This window comes from Triticum dicoccoides, chromosome 2A, assembly GCF_002162155.2.
Source record: "Triticum dicoccoides isolate Atlit2015 ecotype Zavitan chromosome 2A, WEW_v2.0, whole genome shotgun sequence".
Classification (NCBI taxonomy): Eukaryota; Viridiplantae; Streptophyta; class Magnoliopsida; order Poales; family Poaceae; genus Triticum; species Triticum dicoccoides.
Genome location: NC_041382.1, coordinates 88,809,416 through 88,825,146, shown reverse-complemented (window position 1 = coordinate 88,825,146; position 15,731 = coordinate 88,809,416). Strand labels below are relative to the sequence as shown.

General features: G+C 40.3%; 1 pseudogene; it reads right to left on the bottom strand.

Moving 5' to 3' along the window:
• Nucleotides 1-7,488: 7,488 nt before the first annotated feature.
• Nucleotides 7,489-13,933, bottom strand: LOC119353503 (annotated as a pseudogene).
• Between the last annotated feature and the right edge of the window lie 1,798 nt (nt 13,934-15,731).

Below are 15,731 nucleotides of genomic sequence, written 5' to 3'. Positions count from 1 at the left end.
GAGCGCCGGAATGCAAAATGGACAACGGGGAAAATGCTCGGATGCATGAGACGAGCATGTATGCGAATGCAATGCACATGATGACATGATATGAGATGCATGACAAAGACAAAACACACGGAGACAAAAACCCGACAACGAGGAAATAAAATAACTTAGGCCGGAAACGGCAAGAGTTGGAGTACATATGAGGTAAATTACATCCGGGGTGTTACATAAGTATATGAGTTCTTTATGACTAATGTGAGTCCATGGATTATACGCACTCTCACCCTTCCATCATTGCTAGCCTCTTCGGTACCGTGCATTGCCCTTTCTCACCTCGAGAGTTGGTGCAAACTTTGCCGGTGCATCCAAACCCCGTGATACGATACGCTCTATCACACATAAACCTCCTTATATCTTCCTCAAAACAGCCACCGTACCTGCCTATCATGGCATTTCCATAGCCATTCCGAGATATATTGCCATGCAACTTCCATCATCATCATATACACGACTTGAGAATTTATTGTCATATTGCTTTGCATGATCGTAAGATAGCTAGCATGATGTTTTCATGGCTTGTCCGTTTTTTGATGTCATTGCTACGCTAGATCATTGCGCATCCCAGTACACCGCCGAAGGCATTCATATAGAGTCATATCTTTGTTCTAGTATCGAGTTGTAATATTGAGTTGTAAGTAAATAAAAGTGTGATGATCATTATTATTAGAACATTGTCCCATGTGAGGTCATCAAAATAAAAGATGCCAAAGAAGCCCAAATAAAAAAAGAGGCCAAAGAAGCCCACCAAAAAAGCAAAAAAGAAACAAAAAAAATTAGAGAAAAATGAGAGAAGGGACAATGTTACTATCCTTTTACCACACTTGTGCTTCAAAGTAGCAACATGTTCTTCATATAGAGAGTCTCATTGAGTTATCACTTTCATATACTAGTGAGAATTTTCACTATAGAACTTGGCTTGTATATTCCGATGGTGGGCTTCCTCAAATGCCCGAGGTCTTCATGAGCAAGCAAGTTGTATGCACACCCACTTAGTTTCAGTTTGAGCTTTCATATACTTATAGCTCTTAGTGCATCCGTTGCATGGCAATCCCTACTCCCCACATTGACATCAATTGATGGGCATCTCCATAGCCCGTTGATTAGCCACGTCGATGTGAGACTTTCTTCTTTTTGTCTTCTCCACACAACCTCCACCATCATATTCTATTCCACCTATAGTGCTATGTCCATGGCTTGCGCTCATGTATTGTGTGAGGGTTGAAAAGCTGAAGCGCGTTAAAAAGTATGAACCAATTGTTCGGCTTGTCATCGAGGTTGTGCATGATGGGAGCATTTTATGTGACAAAAATGAAGCATGGCCAAATTATATGATTTTGTAGGGATGAGCTTTCTTTGGTTATGTTATTTTGAGAGGATATAATTGCTTTGTTAGTATGCTTGAAGTATTATTGTCTTAATGTCAAATGATAGACTATTGCTTTGAATCACTCGTGTCTTAATATTCATGCCATGATTAGACTACATGATCAAGATTATGCTAGGTAGCATTCCACATCAAAATTATCTTTTTTATCATTTACCTACTCGAGGACGAGCATGAATAAAGCTTGGGGATGCTGATACGTCTTCGTCGTATCTATAATTTTTGATTGTTCCATGCCAATATTATACAACTTTCATATACTTTTGGCAACATTTTATACAATTTTTGGGACTAACATATTGATCCAGTGCCCGGTGTCAGTTCATGTTTGTTGCATGTTTTTTGTTTCGCAGAAAATCCATATCAAACGGAGTCCAAACGGGATAAAAACTAACGGAGATTTTTTTGGAATATATGTGATTTTTGGGAAGAAGAATCAACGCAAGACGATGCCCGAGGGGGCCACAAGGCAGGGGGGCGCGCCCTGGGCCCTTGTGGTCACCCCATAAGGCGGTTGGTGCGCTTATTTCACCGCAAGAAAGCTAATATCCGGATAGAGATTGTGTCCAAAATTCAGCCCAATCGGATTTACGGATCTCCGGGAATATAAGAAACGGTGAAAGGTCAGATCTGGGAACGCAAAAACAGAGAGAGACAAAGAGAAAGATCCAATCTCGGAGGGGCTCTCGCCCCTCCCACGCCATGGAGACCATGGACCAGAGGGGAAACCCTTTTCCCATCTAGGGAGAAGGTCAAGGAAGAAGAAGAAGGAGGGCTCTCTCCCCCTCCCTTCTGGTGGCACCAGAGTGCCGCCGGGGCCATCATCGTCACCGCAATCTTCACCAACAACTTCACCGCCGTCATCGCCAACTCTTCCCCCCTCTATGCAGCGGTGTAACCCCTCTTTTACCCGTTGTAATATCTACTTAAACATGGTGCTCAACGCTATATATTATTTCCCAATGATGTGTGTCTATCCTATGATGTTTGAGTAGATCTGTTTTGTCCTATGGGTTAAGTGATGATCGTGATTGGTTTGAGTTGCATGTTTTATTATTGGTGTTGTCGTATGGTGCTCTCCGTGTCGTGCAAGCGTGAGGGATCCCCGCTGTAGGGTGTTGCAATACGTTCATGATTTGTTTATGGTGGGTGGCGTGAGGGACAGAAGCACATACCTGAGTAAGTAGGTTGTTTGCATATGGGAGTAAAGAGGACTTGATACTTTAATGCTATGGTTGGGCTTTACCTTAATGATCTTTAGTAGTTGCGGACTCTTGCTAGAGTTCCAATCATAAGTGCATATGATCCAAGTAGAGAAAGTATGTTAGCTTATGCCTCTCCCTCAAATAAAATTGCAATAACGATTACAGGTCTAGTTATCGATTGCCTAGGGACAAATAACTTTCTTGTGTGACAACAAGCTCTCTACTAAAACTAACTTAGTTGTGTCTTCATCTAAACAGCCCCTGCTTTTTATTTACGCACTCTTTATTATCTTGCAAACCTATCTAACAACACCTACAAAGTACTTCTAGTTTCATACTTGTTCTAGGTAAAGTGAACGTCAAGCATGCGTAGAGTTGTATCGGTGGTCGATAGAACTTGAGGGAATATTTGTTCTACCTCTAGCTCCTCGTTGGGTTCGACACTCTTACTTATTGAAAGAGGCTACAATTGATCCCCTATACTTGTGGGTTATCAAGACCTTTTTCTGGCGCTGTTGCCGGGGAGTTATAGCGTGGGGTGAATATTCTCGTGTGTGCTTGTTTGCTTTATCACTAAGTAGTTTTTATTTTGTGCTCTTGTTTTCTATCTTTAGTTATGGGTAGGAAACGCAAAATACCAAAAAAAATGAGTTGTACCTACTACACCAATGGTTGAAGAACCACTCAAAATCTATCACACTCCTGAAGCTTTTTACTTGGATCATCTTTGATCCCTATGTGCTCGTGCTGAAACCCCAACTAGCTTAGTTGAGGGCAAATCTTTAGATGAACATGCTTCTTATGTGCGACATCGCTTATCTCAAAAAGGGAAATTTTTACTGGATCAAATTCATCGTTTGCAATGCTATGCTTGGAATTTATGTGAAATATATGATGTTGTTGTTCTGAAAACCCTAAGAAACACCTTCCCTACCAATGTGAGTTTAGTGATAATGGAATCGTATCTTCATATGCTAAGGGTGTTTATAATTACTGTGATGTTCAACAAATTGAAGAATTTGTTGCTTTTAAGGGTGCTTATGAAATTGCTTCTTTGATTGAAAAGTATGATGTTACTCTTTACAAATCTGAAAATTTTGCCATACTTAAATAGTGTTATGATAATTATGCCATACTTAAATATTGAAAAGTATGATGCTACTCTTTACAAATCTGAAAATTAGAAAACTTCATTTTTATTATTAGTTTTTTACTTCATTTTTGTTCTTCTTAACTAGTAATACCAAAGCCACTAATTTATTTTTTTCCTTAGAAAACTTGATTATGTTGGTTTTACTTTACTTTATTTTATTTCTTATTTAATGGTAATACCAATGCCATAAATTCATTCCTTCGATCTTAAAAGAAACTCATTGCTTCTTAGGAAACTTTCTATTTTTTATGAACGTTCCACTATTACATGCTTATTATGTATATTATAAAGCACAATTTTGTGTAAACTGTGTGCAAATTTTTCATTATTTGGTTCTAAATTTTAAATTTCTGTATTTTTAAAAGGTAATAAATGCCACTAATTAATTCTTTCTTAGAAGATTATATTATATCATTTTGGTTTTCTTTTATTTTTATTTCATTTGTTTTCTTTTTAAGGGTAACACTAGTGCCACTAATTCAGTCTATCTTGAGAATCTTCTCTTCTGAGAAAGTGTATAAAATAATTATATTTCTATGTAAATTGTGTATAGTTTTTTCATCATTTGATTTCATTTTTTATATATTTTCTTTCTTTTCCATGGTAATATCAGTGCCACTACTGCATTCCTTCTTACAATTGTGTTTGCAAAAAATCCACTATTTTATGCTTATTCTGGCGTATCATAAAAATGCAGTTTCTATGTATTTTTGGTAATTTTTATCAATATTTGTTTTATTTTTCATTTTATTTCTTATTAAAGGATAATACCAATGACACTCATTCATTCTATAAAAAATAATTCATTGTTTTTATTTTGATTTAATTTTAATTTATTTTCTTCTTTAAGAGTGCTACCAATGCCAGTAATCCATTCTTTTTTAGGAAACTTTTGTTTGTGATAATTCCGCTATTATATGCCTATTCTTGCATATTATAAAAAGGCGTAATATATGTGTAAATTGTGTGAAAAATGTCATTATTTGTTTGATTCTTTTAATCCTTTATTTTTAATGGGAAATACCAATGCACTAATTCATTCTTACTTAGAAACTTCATTATTTTGGTTTTTATAGTTTTTATTTCAGTTTCTTTTTTATTTAAGGGTAATTCCAATGCCACTAATTCTTTCCACTTTCTAAACAAAATAGATAGGAAAAGCAAGTAAAGTAAAACCTGATCTAGAATATGGCTCGAGAGATTGAATATAGGAAGGAATGAATCGGGCATCAAGTAAACTAAGGCATCAAGGAAAGTAAGACTTGAGGATGAAAGGGAGGAAGATGCATGTATCATCATATCCATCCAACAGTACGTGCCCACGCATGTCTAGTTGGCTACATGCGTCATCAGCTTGCTACCTTACCAAGGTTTTGGAAGTTAGTCCTCCATACATCAAGGCACAAAAACCTATTGTCCTATTGTTTGACCCTCCCCAAGCTATTTTGACACCACTTGACCCCCCTAATCCAAGTTTCCTGGCTCCGCCACTGCAATTACATGTATGATATTGAATCTTGAATGTCCTGTAGGTTTGCGAAGCTTTTAAGTTACACTAGTATGATGCCCGTGCTACGCTACGGAATCCCAAAAGATCAGGTGAGAATTGACATCAATCAAAGTGATGCCATATTGTTGACACATTGAGAAAGATCAAACCTATGGTTTCCGACCGATCAACCCCCTCGTTCAAGCCTCACCTTGCAGAAGACTTGTTGTTCTCCCTACCCAACTTTCTCATTGTTGTTCCATAATCCATATTGAGAGGACAGAAAGCATGCGGCAAATAAAAAATCCGCCCACACACATTTGGCAATTGCGACGAACACAACCAGCTTTTGGTTAGCACATGATCCACCTCCAGTCCGCACCCCATTAACCACTACAAGAATCTACATACAATGCCACCATAAAGAGAATCAATATTTTAGACCCTTCTTTTAGTTGTTCGCTCAAAACATCTGTGCCAATAATATTAGTCCCTGAGCTCTCCCTTCATCTTCTACCTAAAAATTGTATGTAGTGTATATAACCGTCTGTAAATTATTTAGACAAAGGAAAAATTTAGAGGGTCTGTAGTATATGTAGGCAAACAAAAAAAACAACTCAATTCCAAGGGAAATCTCAATGCCAAATACGTACGATTTATTGAGACCCTAGCTACAGCTATACAAGAGACGTGACACTGGCCCAACTCAACTCTAGCCCTTGCGGGGAAAGAGAGGGGAGGGGCCGATGACGAGGAAATTTGGAGGGGTTGTTCTAGAATAATCTGTTTCCTCAGAGAAGGAGAAACCTCAGACTATTCGTGTTTTGGCAGTTGGGCACAATACGTCTCAGTCTCAATCTCAACCTTAGATTTCAGATCAGACGATACATATAGCCTAAAGGCAGGCACACCATCATCACCAACTCGCATTTTTATAGGAGTAGAGATATCATTTCTTAATTCAAGTAGCATACAATGGAAGAGGTTAGCAGAAAACAAAGCATGGCATGCACTAGTGATTGCGCTGTAGGGGACGTCCACGCATGCGTATGTTCTGCTACCATGTGCGTGTATCGATCACTCTCTGCATGCATGAGGTGCTACATGCTTTGGTGCAACATGCTAGCTAGTGCCGTTGAGGATAGATTGATCGTCCATTTACCATTAGCTTGCTTGATCGATTGTCTGTTAATTCTTAATTGTCTCTTGCATCGTACGTGCACACGTAAAAAAATGATTGGCCCGAAATTAAAATCCAGTCACCTGACCAGTAGTCGGTCCCCTAATATATCATGTTCAATAGTTTGGTTGGGTTTAATTTTACATTGATTCACATAGGGTACAAATCACATGGAGTTCACTCCTCCCCTTCATCAATGAGTTCATTTAAATTGAAACACATATATTTCAGTCCTTTGATTTGGAGTAAGTGTGTTAAAATTTCAAGGGCTATATATATGTATCATGTATGATCTCTGTCGCAATCGCCGTATTCAGTTTTGCAATTGGTGCCACGCTGAAGTGAGAAGCCACTAAAGGGACAATGATGAGTGTAAGATATTAATTCAAATTTTACTGGATCATTGTCATGCATGAAAGTATTTTACCACTTGACGTGACCTAAACTCGATGTATTCTTTTACCAAAGTCATGCTATGGAAAATAAAAACGAGAAGCCGGGAGGGGGCGGGGCGGTAATGCTCATAATGAGCATCAAAAAAGGAAAAAAATATTCCAAAAATCTCAATTTTTTTGGCACTTAAGACGCGCGAGTGCACTATGTGCGCGCATTTTTTCGTGGTGGAAGGATATTGGAGGAGCTCGTGGAAAACTAACAAAATCCGGCCTCCAAAAGGTGCCATTTCCCAAAGTTTCTTTCAGCGCCGAATTTTGTTTTTGTGCCACTAGCTCCTTGAATGTCCTTTCGCCACAAAAATTTCCACGCACCTAGCGCACTCGAGCATCTTGCATGCCAAAACAATTCAGATTTTTTTGCTTATGTTTTCTATTTTCTTTTTTTTGCAAATGACATTTATATTGACTCAAAATGTAGCATCAAGCGGATACAAAGCATGATGAGTTTCCGAATTACCACTCACAGCTCTGAATTGCCACTCTTGGGGTGGGAGGAATTATTGATAGAGATAATGATACGAACTAAGTTTCCGTATGATAGGACTTTCCTATCAGGTTCCCATAATTTAAATGTCTACATAATATTGTACTTCACTAACACCTTAGTAATATAATAAATATGTAAATACAAATTACAATATTATGTATAAATATTCACGCAAATACATGGGTCACCCTGTTAGTTCCAGCAGTCGAGAATACTTTTGGACAAATTCATTTGGATGGAACCAAACATATGCAAGTTTTCCTTCATTGCAATATGTCGTGGCCCTCTGAACTGCTTGCATTTAGTAATTTCTTTCTTTTCACCTCTAGGAAAGTACTTCACCATTCTATCCAAGATAATTGGTCCATCAGAAGATCGTGCAAACAACACATCATGACTTAAACGGTGCAAATACCACCACTGAATTATGTCCGCCAAATCCAAATGAATTGGAGATGCCTGCATTTTAAAGGGTATATGTGAATTAGTGAGAGGAGTTTGTAGGGTATCCACTATTCCGTTTTTATTTTTCATTTGCATACAATACTCACCAACATTTACTTTGTGTTGTTGTTTCACATTAGGCACCGTGTCAAATTGATCAACTGTCGGTTCTGGATTCTGCGATTGATAGATCGTAAGAAAATTTCAGTTACGTGCATGTAAACCAAATGTTCTCATATAGCTGAGCTTCAGGCATCATTATATATATGGTCACTAGTAATACTTTTTTAGAGTTTCATATATACTTACAAACTGGTTTATAGTTGGGTGCACCCATCCGGTGGTGATCGCTTTGATGGTCGCAATGGCTTCGAAGGCACCTGCCGCGCCAAGGCTATGGCCAATCATGGACTGGAAACACAGGTTTTGCATGCATCAAGACCCTAGAAAAGCCATCTCACTAGAGTATCTCTCCAGTGAAGTTGCAAAGGTACGTAAAATGTGTGCTTAGAATGACACATATCTGCATGGAAGAGCAATTAACCTTCGTTGCATTCATCTTAATCTTGGATGGGTCCTTGAAGACTTGCTTCAAAGCTTTCACTTCTGCCAGGTCTCCAGCAAGGGTCGAGGTAGCGTGTGCGTTTATGTAATTGACCTGCAATGCGAATGAAAAAATAATTATACATGTGCCAAAACTCTCTGGCCAGTTCAGGAACAAAAACACAATGACCAGATTAATCGCCCCGGTTTATTCTGCGACTGGTAGGAGGTAAAAACATTTGGTGGTCACCTCCTCCGGCGCCACACCTGCATTTTCGAGGCTTCTCATTATGCACGATGAAACACCAAGGCCATCTGGTCTAGGATCAGTCATGTGGTGAGCGTCACTATTTACAGCGCCTCCCAAGTACTCCACGAGAATCGGAGCGCCGCGTCTCATTGCATGCTCGAGGCTTTCCATGACCTGCAAAATGATATAACGGTTTAATGATGTACAATGCCGGATAAAACCGATAGTCTATGGGCTAGTCTCCTGGTGATGTTTTTCACTTCTGCTCCCGTTTTTATGCTTAAAAAAGTGGTAAGTTTGAGAGAAGCATGTATTGTTGCCCTACGAAGGTGAGCAAACCCAACAACAATATTCCAAAATATTCTTGCAACTAGAATACTCTCTCCAGTTCACGAAAATAATAATGTTGTAGACATGTTTTGAGTAAATTTTAGAAAATCTGACCATAAGTCTCTTTTTTATGTCAACTAGACAAAACTGTTGCTGTTTATTGGGAAATGTTTATATTAAACTCAAAATTATTGTGCCAATTCTTATTTGAACCCTGAACTATGTGAGACCATGTTTGTTATTAAACCCTCAACTATTTAAACTGTTGAACTTTGAGCTTAGCCTGGTTTAGGTATTTGCTTTTTCTATGTCGGTGTACCAAAAGTGGTGTCAAATTTCGGCAGTGCAGACCCAACCAGTGTAACGAGTAGATTTGACTAATTATGTATAGAGTTTTTCATGTGAAAAATAGCAAGGACTTACCGGTAATAAAGAGCAACTGAAACTATTATATTTCATGTAAGCTAGCTAGATGAGAATATGTTACCACTTCCACTATTATCTTTCATTAAACACAATTGTAATTGTTGCATCTTAGTGCGCATACAACGATGATTGGATTACATCAAATTATCCTGAAATTATGCCAACTATAGATGTTTTTTTGCGGGGGTGCCAACTATAGATGTTGAGGATATGCAATGCCTATGTGAGAACTTTATAAAGATTCATGAGATCTGATGAGCTAGTAACTTACTATTTCCCACGATATGCATGCAAGTAATTCTTCAGGGCAAAGTTAGAAGCTTCTAGAAACATTCAACAAACTAAAAGAGATTGATATTTGCCATAAAGTTATTAGAATACATATTCTAGATATGTGCAATTGTAAATGGTAGAATATTCAAAGATAAATATTTATCGAGAACGTTCTAGTTAGAAAATATATTATAAATGAGGATATGATCTTGACATGTGTCTAGAATACAATGGCTATGAAGCATGATCCTAGGTATAGCTATGAGAGAATGGCGTAAGAAGGAATAATAGCTACTAAGAAGCATGTGTTGTCTGCCAAATTTTGAAAGGTTAATAAAGAATTAGTTATTGTCATAAGAATGTGGTTTCCTTGATAGTCTTGATCCTCACCAAGTGTATAGTATGACTGCCGCTATGCATGCTGTATAGTGTACACGCTCACGTGATTGTGTGTGTGTGTGTGTGTGTGTGTCTGCGCGCGCGCGCGTGTGTGTGAGAGAGAGAGAGAGAGAGAATTTGAACCATTTACATGAATAGGAAAACATGAAAACATCAAAGGATTTAACAAAAATATGCATGTGCCTAATAGATAATAAAAAAATAATTATATTGCGAGAGTAGTCATTTGAACGGGGCACTAACATAAAAAAAACAAGAAACTTATTGTGACCATATGTCGATGAGTATAAAAACATAAGAGTAACTCTTAAGTGTCAAAATTGAGAACTTAGAAGTCAATCCCACATGAATGGCAGCAACGTTCCACTTGTTGGTTGATTTGATATTAAAAAAACATGGGCTAGTTTTTCTAGTTTCTGCTTCGAGATATTTTAGTACCCCCTCCAATCCATATTAGTCGTCGCTCAAATGGATTTATATAGCACCAAAATACATCTAGATACATCCGTCTTAGCGATAATTAATATGGATCAGAGGGAATACTTCTCATGTTTGCGAGAATAAATGTTAATTATTAGTTTTAATTTTATAACGGGAACACCAATAACATAGAGAACATTTATACTACTGAGTTCCTCAACATATAGTAGACAAAGAGATATTTTACTTTGTTTGCAATGTACATAAATTCATATGAGCGCTCAATCAAGGCTGTGACATACAAAGCTTAGATGCAAAGCCTGGTTGTTTTCGACATCTAAATATATTTTACCACCAATACAACCGGTTACTCACTCACACCATTCACTCTTTCATGGATGCACCGGAGAGATGGTAGAAGAGCAAAGAACATGGCGATTTTTTGTGCCAGCCAAGTGTTGAAATATAGATGGGCTTTAGGCCATAAAACAATTTCAGAGAAATCTCTAAAGGCCCATGTGGATGTCATGACTAGGTTGGGGGAAGTTTAATACCACCTTGGAAGAAGAGGAAGTTTTGGACCTCTTTAAAAAGGATTCTCTTCCAAATGCTATCAGAGAACTACAAGAAGAGTGGTTCTCACGCACTCCTCCTGTGCCGACGTCGTGTTTTGTGAATGACCCGAGCCGAGCTCAGACGTATGTCACCCAGATCTAATAAGATCACATTTGCCTCCTCGCGCACAACTCACAGCTGGCCTCCAGAACCCCGTCCTTTGCGATCCACCCAGAACAACATGTAAGTCCGATTTGGACCGGAACATGAAGCCGTCCATATTAAACCTTGACTATTTAAAGATGTTGAACTTGAACCTAGGCCAGGTATCGTTAGTGTTTTTTACTTCCGTGTTGACAAAAATTGTCACACCATTCATAGATGTAGCAAATGCTAGGAATCTATAATGTGCAAATGTTCATAAAATTGTTGATTGTTCATATCACCAAAATAAAGAGAGATGAGTAGATTGATTGTCTTTTTTTGTCTAAGGAACATAAATGGTCACATTTTTTGTTGATTTTTTAACTTATAATATACAAAGTTGTCCTACAAAACAGTCACATGGAGGGTTGGTGTTGATTTCACATTATGGTGTTCTGAAAATGTTATACGAGTGTGGCTATTAAGCATGAATCATCAACCCGTTTATACTCACATGATTGTTTATGTTCGATATAAAGAAGCGCAAAAGAGAACTGAATATCTCTTCTCATTTGTGCATATGACAGTAGTAGTCATATGCTTTGGAGTTTTCATAGATCATTGCAGCACAAAACCACTGCTAAAAACTAGTCTATGTTTGATACTAAACTATTGAGAAATTCAAGATTTAATTTTCACAAGGTTACATAATTTAGTGTTGAAACCAGACTAAACACAATATATAGTTGGTAGTTCAAACTGGACTTTTCTCTTGTCTGATTGAAGTGCTTGTATAGATTGATAAAATGTAGAAATCCAATTCGGCTCTTGGGAGCATATGCTCCTGCCCACCAAAAATGTTTTCTTTTTACAAATGTCAATAGAAAATAAAAAAAATAGATGTGTCCATTGTCACATCCAAATGGTACCTGCAAATTTTTAGTCAAAAAGTTTAAGCATTTGAGCTGTGGAAAAAAAATCAAACACCAAATGTTACTTTTAATTATTATTTTCACTGACGAATCACTGCTATTTCGTTCGCATGAAAATTATCAAGCACGCTTGTTAATTTATTATGTTAGGCTAACGTGAACATCCACATAAAAAAACAAAATTGGTGAAACTTGTTTACTACCTCCTCTGTAAACTAATATAAGACGTTTTATATTAGTGATATAAAATCTTATATTATATTAGTTTACAAAGCAAGTTTTTGTTTGAATTTACTGTTTATCTGAGAACATATGCTCCCAGAGCCAAAACGGCCCTTCTGATAAAACGCATGTTCAAACTTTGCAAGTCTAACATGTCTTCTTGCGGAGTTGGGCGTGAGTGAAGTGAACGTTCCTCCTACTCTGCCAAAAATATGCGCATACTGATTACAGTAAGTAAGCTGCTTATTCGTACCTAAGGATTTTACAAGATGTTTACGTACTAATTCGAATGGACAACGGTTAGCTAGAATCAAGGGAACAGTTGCCAACTTGAAGACACCAGTAGTAGTACAGATTTTGTAGGACTCTTACGTAAGGATGGCGCTTTTGGTAAGTAAATATCAAACCAATAATGCTAAATATACAAAGAGTTACACGCAATTACATGTTGACTAGGATTTTTTTCCATCTACTGACCAATCATAAATTTGCCCTCCTGATTTTTAGAAAGGATGGGCCGCCTCGTCACCTATTGACCAATCAAATTAAGGCCCTATTCGGTAATCACTCACTCCCAGAATTTGCGGAGCAGGGAAGCCGCAACTCTGCAAATTTGAACTGCAGCTCCGCCAACTCCCGGAGCGGAGTTGGGGAGCGAAGCATTACCGAATAGCCCCATAACCCTCTTTGCAAAAGCTTGTAACTCGTTTATACGTGTAGCATATCAAACATACCAGTAGTCCGGCTCCTCTTCACCAAGGACAAAGCCGTCGCGGTCCTTGTCCCACGGCCTCGACGCCGTGCCGGGGTCGACGTTCCTCTGCGACAGCGCCCTGCACGCGAAGAACGCGCCGAGGGCGATCGGGATGATGCCAGCTTCGGTGCCACCGGCGATCATGACGTCGGCTCGGCCCAGTCGGATCTGGTCGGCGGCGCTGTTGAAGCAGTGGTTGGAGGTGGCACACGCGGTGGAGATCGAGTAGTTCGGGCCTCGGAAGCCGTCGGCAGCGCCCATGGCGACCAAGGCGGAGCTGATGTTGGTTATGGCGTGCGGGATGCACAGGGGAGATATCTTCCCGCACCCCTTGGTCACGAGGCTGGCGATGCCGTCGGAGAGCGCCGTGATGCCGCCCATGCCGGAGCCGACGACCACGCCGGCCCGTTCCTTGTCGACCTTCTCCATGGCGCTGGTGCCGGGGGCGAGGCTTGCGCACTCGAGGGCCTTCCTGGTGGCGACGAGGGCGTAGCGGTGGATGTCGTCAAGGCGGCGGTCGAGCTTGCCGTCGACGTAGCCCTCGGAGGAGAAGCCGCGGATCTGGGCGGCGAAGCGCGTGGGGAACCCGGAGGCGTCGAAACGGTCGATGGCGCCGACGCCACTCTCCCCGGCGAGGAGCCGCTCGTAGTACACGTCCACGTCGTTCCCGAACACCGACACCAGGCCCATCCCCGTGATCACCACCCGCTTCCTCGGGTCGGTCTCCCGCCGAGGCGCCGACGACGACACTGCCGAGGCGCGAACGGAGAGGCGGGATGGCCGCCCCGGCGGCGCGCAGAAGGGCGCGGCGGCCGCGTTCGGGAGAAGCAGGTTTTGCATGGCCCGCGGGAGGGAGGTTTTGGGTATACGTCGGCGGCAACATCACGCTAAGAAGTACGTGTCCGCCTTCGTTGCTGACGGGCCTCGACACGCCAGGTTCCGAGAATTCCGGGTACACTATGAATGTCGTGACAAAGTGCCTTGTTATATCGCGTCGGTCGCCCGATCTGGGCAGCCGACCGGCAACCTCCGCAGCCGTCGGCTGTACTTATGCGTAGCCGTCCGATAAGAGCCGTCCGTGTCCAATATCTCATATTCCTCTCCTGCAGCTTTCTCTGCGCGCAGCTGCATCTCTGCCCCTCGCCTTGCACTCACGGCGACGAGCTCGTTGCACATCGCTAGCGGCATCCCCAATGTCCCGCTCCCAGCACACACCACCGGTGAGACCACGACAGTCCGTGTCGCAGCTCGCCGCGTGTTCCGTCGCAATGCCGGTGAGGACGCTCGCAGCATTGGGTGTCGCCATTCGCAACATCGACCTTGGATCACCGCAGCCACTGGACCTAGCAACACTGTTGTGTCCGTCGATGCTCCAGCCCCGCTTGTTCGTGGCACCACCACGCATCGTTTCTAGTCACAGCGCCAACCCGAGCCAGTTGCAGCATAGTCGACGCGCCCCTACTCCCATTACAGCAGCGCCGTAGACCCATCATAGCTCCCGGGTACACCGATCACAGCACCGGCCAATGTCGGCACTCGCGAAGCCTCTTGGAGGCCAAAGGGGGTCATGAACCCCCTTCCAAAAGTGAAAAACAAAATTTATTACTAAGCATTATGGTCCAAAACATCTTTACCTACTAATAAACCACGCATCGCTTCTGGTGGTACGTCATAAAAACAACCCTCGAAGTTGGCAATAATTACCCACCAATGCCACCCGTAAGTGGTAAAAACGATTCGTTTTTAATTTCTAATATCGCTCCAGGGTTCTGTTATTAAACTTGGATACGATATAATAGCACCAATGCATGAGCAGCGCGATGGCTGAGGCAATGATGCTCCACACAGGAGAGCAGGGTTCGATCCCTGGTTCTCACGCTTTTTCTCTTTCTTTTTACCAAGCGCAGTAATGGGCCAGCCCATGTGCGGGTCGTGGCGCCCCCTGTTTTCTATATCTTTTTTTTTATTTCTATTTTGTTTTTTCCCTAAAAATAAATTTCGGATTGATGGCGCCCCCTATTTTTTATTTCTTTTTACTTTTTTATTTCTGTTTTGGTTTTTTATCTCAAAATTAATTTCGGATTTCCAAAATATCAAACAATTGCGAGTTCTGAAAAAAGTAGGAAAATGGTAAACTGTTTGTGAATTTAAAAAATATTCTAAAAATCAAAAAATGTTCATGACTTAAAAAATTGCTCACAAATTATAAACAAATCACGATTTCTAATGATTTCATGAAATAAAAGATGTTCATGATTTTTTTAAATAAGCCAATATTCAAAGCATATTCAGGAATTTAAAAATCATGTCCATCAGCTTTTAGAAAATGTTCACAAAAATTAAAACACATCCGTAAATAATGAACAAAACTAATTGTAGGTTCCATAAAGGTTTTATTAGGAGATCCATATAGCTCGTTTTATGATTTTATTTAGTCCTTCGTGTTGGGTAAAAAAGGGTTTCCGTGTTTTGTACAACGCTGAACCCAACAAAATTGACATAACTTTCTAAGGGTTTGTTTTTGTAAGCTATATTAAAATGACTAAATGTCTATTTTGCTTCCATACACAGTTATGCTTATTTTCATATCACAATAGTGGTTATGGTAAACACCGCTACGCTAAGTCCAGACGAGACA